Source organism: Charadrius vociferus, unplaced genomic scaffold (genome assembly GCF_000708025.1).
Source record: "Charadrius vociferus isolate BGI_N301 unplaced genomic scaffold, ASM70802v2 scaffold407, whole genome shotgun sequence".
NCBI classification, from domain to species: Eukaryota; Metazoa; Chordata; class Aves; order Charadriiformes; family Charadriidae; genus Charadrius; species Charadrius vociferus.
In genome coordinates, this window is record NW_009649852.1 from 1,371,594 (window position 1) to 1,375,941 (window position 4,348).

The following is a 4,348-nucleotide window of genomic DNA, read 5'->3' on the forward strand; positions in this document are numbered from 1 at the left end:
AGGAATCTTGCCTCTGCTTTGGGCACCCCCAAAGTCCTGTGCCAGTGCATCTGCCCTCCCACTGGCCACAGTTCCCATGAGGCTGTGATGGTTTCACTCAGGGTCTCATGCCTCAGCCTGTGTTTCAAAATAAAAAGCAGAATCCCCTCATGGGAGGTGATTTTCCCTGCTTGATGAAAGGAGGTTGGTGCCAGCTTGGATTTTGTCGCTGGCTGAGTGTCAGTGGGGTGGTCTGGCTGTGGGGCTTGAATGAGGACTGTGGTTTTCACTGCGGGATGACTGTTAATCGGGATTTACTCCTGCGTTCCCCAGGATGGGTAACCTTCATGCCTCAGCAGAAGAAACCACATCAGGATATGTGTTTTTGCAGCCCGATGTCAAGTGAGGCAGCAGCTCCTCCGTCCCCGGGGCAGGGCTTCTTTAGTCCGGCTTGCAACGGTTCACGGTCCTGCAAGTTTCCAGCTCCGTCGCCTGCAGCTGGCAGCCCTCGCATGTGCGTTGGAGACGCGCGCCGGATCAAACATCGGGGATGCTGGGCTGCAAACTTCCAGGGAAAGGTACGGTGTGCAGCCAGCTCCTCCAGCCTGCAGAGTCTGGCCAGCTCACGATCCTGCCACGAGGCTTGCGTGGCGGGGGATGTTATTGGAGCCCATGCTGTTTATTCAGTAGTTTGTAGGAGAATCTCGTTTTTCATTCGAGAAAAAATAAAAAAAAGGGATCGTCTCGTCTTCTCGATTGCCCAGAAAACATGAAGCCAGTTTGACCTAAAGGCTCAGGAACCAGAAGGCAAATAAAAAGGACCCAAGTTTTATTATTTGCAAGCCAATCCCATGTTTTTTGGAGCCTGATTCATGATCGCAGATGGATTGATGTTGGCAGTATTGAACTGTCAACCGGATTCCTTTGCAGATGAAGATAAAGAGCCTCGTTTTTGCCAAAGGGTGAATGTATTCTTTATGAGACGCAACAGAGATGTAACACAGCACCTTGCTCCTGACAAGGCTGGCCTTTATTTCCTGGGTCTGCTCTTAGGACATGGCTGAACATTCCCATACGTTTTAGCCCTGATGTGGGGCCAGGATCTACAGTCCTGAATTCAGCTGTTGCTATTGCAGCAGAGACGTAAAATAACTTCATTGACTTGAGCTTCATGTCCCCATTTTTCTAAGCACTTTCATAACTTGCCCACAGACCTACGCTACAAATGGGCTTTTCAAGTCCACCCTGTGCAAGGGAAGAGCTGGGAGAGGAGGTACCGGCTGTTCCTGGTGGGACCTGGAAGGAGCCTGCTGTTTACCCAAACCACTTTAATATCTTTATCGAGGCACAAGAAGAAAATAGAGGGGCATTGCTAGCAAAATTTGCAGGGAGCTGGAAGTGAATGGAGCAGTGAAACAAGGGAAGTTGGGTTAGATAGTGAGAAGCTGGGACCACTGGGTGAGTTTAACCTGGCTGGTGTGAATCTGCACTGCATGGAGGCAGGGAGCTGTCAGCACACAGATAACGCAGCGGGGATAGTAAGATGGCGGAAGAATGAGGGTCCTCCAACCACAGCATGGGACATCCCCATCCCAGACCTTCATGGAGGCTGCAGGGGTGCCGACCTATCGCTCAGAGGAGAAGTGGACCATCCCGGGCTTTGGGTTGCTCTGACGCATCAGATACTGGAATCCACAAGGCATGTTCATAGAATCACAGAATGGTTTGGGTGGAAGGGACCTTTAAAGGCCAGCTGGTCCACCCCCCTGCCATGAGCAGGGACATCTTCAACTAGACCAGGTTGCTTAGCGCCCCGTCCAACCTGACCTGGAATGTTTCCAGGGATGGGGCATCTCCCACCTCTCTGGGCAACCTGGGCCAGTGTCTCACCACCCTCAGCGTACAACATTCCTTCCTTAGATCCAGTCTGAATCTCCCCTCTTTGAGTTTAAAGCCATTCCCCCTTGTCCTATCACCACAGGCCCTGCTAAAAAGTTCTTCCCCAGCTTTCCTGTAGCACCTTTTAAGTACTGAAAGACCACAATAAGGTCTCCCCGGAGCCTTCTCTTCTCCAGGCTGAACAACTCCACTTTCTCAGCCTGTCCTCACAGCAGAGGGGCTCCAGCCCTCTGATCATCTTCATGGCCTCCTCTGGACCTGCTGCAATGAGTCCATGTCTCTCCTGTGCTGCCTTCTCTAAAAACCAGCTTTGTAGTTTGTCTTGAAGGTGTGTGGTCATGTCAGGATTGCTGCGGATAGCCCTGAAACGCAGCAGCAACGGCACTGCTTGCGCTCTCTGTAGACCGTGGGTGCCAGACGAGGCGCAGAGCAGCCGTGGGTTATGGGCTCCTACCTTCCCCTGTAGTGACTTGAGCCTTCAGCAGAACCTTGCTCGCAATTCGCAAGGGAGGGCATCAAGCAGTAAAATTCTTTTTAGAGCTTGTAAACAAGTAGACCTGTGACGATCCCCAGAGACAACTCCGCTCCGTCTCCTGCTTTGTGCACAGGGCTGTGTTCTTTGAGGATCACAGATATTCCCATACAGGAAGGTCAAAGTGGGCTGAGGACCAGTCGGCATTTGCTAGCTGTGGTTCGGTGATTGCCACCTTCTTCCCAGAAAACACATCCAGCCCATGTGGGTGCAGAAATGCGTCTTGACTTCTTGTGCTCAGCAGCTTAAAGAGAAAATAACAAAAATGATGATTTAACCTGTTATTAAAACAGGTTTCTTATTACAAAGGAGATTTCCCTCTTTCATATCCAGCTCCGGGAACAGGCACCTGCAGACGTAGTGTGGTACAGGGGGATGTGTCCGGCTGCTGGGGCAGGGCTAGAGCCAGAGGGAAAGAAGATGGAAAGAAGAGGTTTTCCTGCAGAAATTCCCCTTTGACTGCTTTCCTCTCCAAGCCAAATGAGGCACGTGGCTACTGTGACCAGGATTGGGGGTTTTGGGCCACCTTGGAGTTGTTGGCAGACCGGTGGCATGGTGCCGCTCTCAAGTGGTTTGGCGTCGGGCAGAAAGATCTCACACCCTGGAAAGCCCAATCCTGAGCTTGAATTAATGGAGGAAAATAAAGAATAACTTGGCTGATAGAGGAGATCTCTGGTGACCTGGTGCCAAAGGGATCACAGGTGATGACAGTCTTTCCCCGGCCAGTGGTGGAAGGAAGCTGAAGAAGATGGGAGGAAGAGAGAGACCCCATGGTGTAGAGATGAAGCCATTTGCAAAGGAGAAGTCCAGGGCCCCTGCAAGGTCTGGGACCTCTGTCCAAGCCTGCCCGGTAGGGGAACATGGGCATGAAGGTGTTCAGTGCCTGTATTGTGCTAAGGAAGTGCCTTGCTCTAAGCATCCCTGGAAGTGTGAGTTGTGAAGGTGGAGCAGAAATGGGTAAAAAAACACACAAAATCTGGCCTTGGGGTTCTAAGGAAGCTGCAGGAATCCATTTCTGTGATGGACTGGTGGCTCTCGGTTATTTTGGCCTTGGGAAGCAGCACTACTGAGTGGACAAGGTTGCTCAGGGAGGATCCCGTGCTGCCCAACTTCTTCATGAGGGTCCCGGAGAGCAGAAAGCTGAGCCCCACAGACACACAGAGCAGGGCTGGCAGCCCAAGCTGGACCACTTCATGTGGGATTTGGGGGGCAGCGGGAACAGGAACAACATGGGTGAAGCTGAGGTGGCTTCTCCAGGGGTGACCAGTGGCTTTCCAACTCATGGCATTTCATGCCCAGCAGCTCCATGCTGCGGAGACGAAGGGCAGTTGAGGTGCAATTGCCACTCTCCGCTCTGCTGGGGTGGCGGGGGGAGGATTTGGGATCGTGGCTTGGGGCCAGAGGGGGTTTCCTGCAGGCAGGGGCTACGCTGGCCATTTAAGATGGCTTTATGCAGCTGGAGGAATGTAAAGCAGCTGGCGGGGAGAGCGATCTCAACCTGCTTTGTCTTGATGAAACCTCTGTCCCTGCATGCTGTGGGTACAGGGGGATAGCTGCACCCTGCTATCCTGGGAAGGAAGGAGCCCTTCAATGGCACTGGGAAGGGAACTGGGGTTTACTGGGAAGGGATTCGGGGCACTGGGGGACCTCGGTGATGGAGCAGAGCACTGGAAGGGGAGGCTGCAACACGGATTTCTGCTTTGCCCCGCTCAGAGCGTGGGATGCTCGGGGCTGTGCCAGGGCTGGCTTCACCCCGGGGATGGGGTCGATGCATCTGCGTGGGCTCAACCCCAGCGTGGGGGTTTACACCTCTCCCGGGGAGGGGGGGGCTCCAGCATCTCAGAACCGGGTGGGGTTCAACAGGGAGAAGGGATCCAGCCGTGTGTGTTGCGGGGTGATATATCCCATTAGTGTCACCTGCCGGTTCGCAGCACCCCA

The 4,348-nt window shown here is 53.4% G+C and overlaps 1 protein-coding gene across 1 annotated transcript in view; it reads left to right on the forward strand.

The window, feature by feature from the left end:
* Nucleotides 1–4,348, forward strand: part of CHRDL2 (chordin-like 2) — a 48,821-nt gene that overhangs the window by 16,658 nt on the left and 27,815 nt on the right. The gene's annotated exons all lie outside the window — the stretch shown is intronic.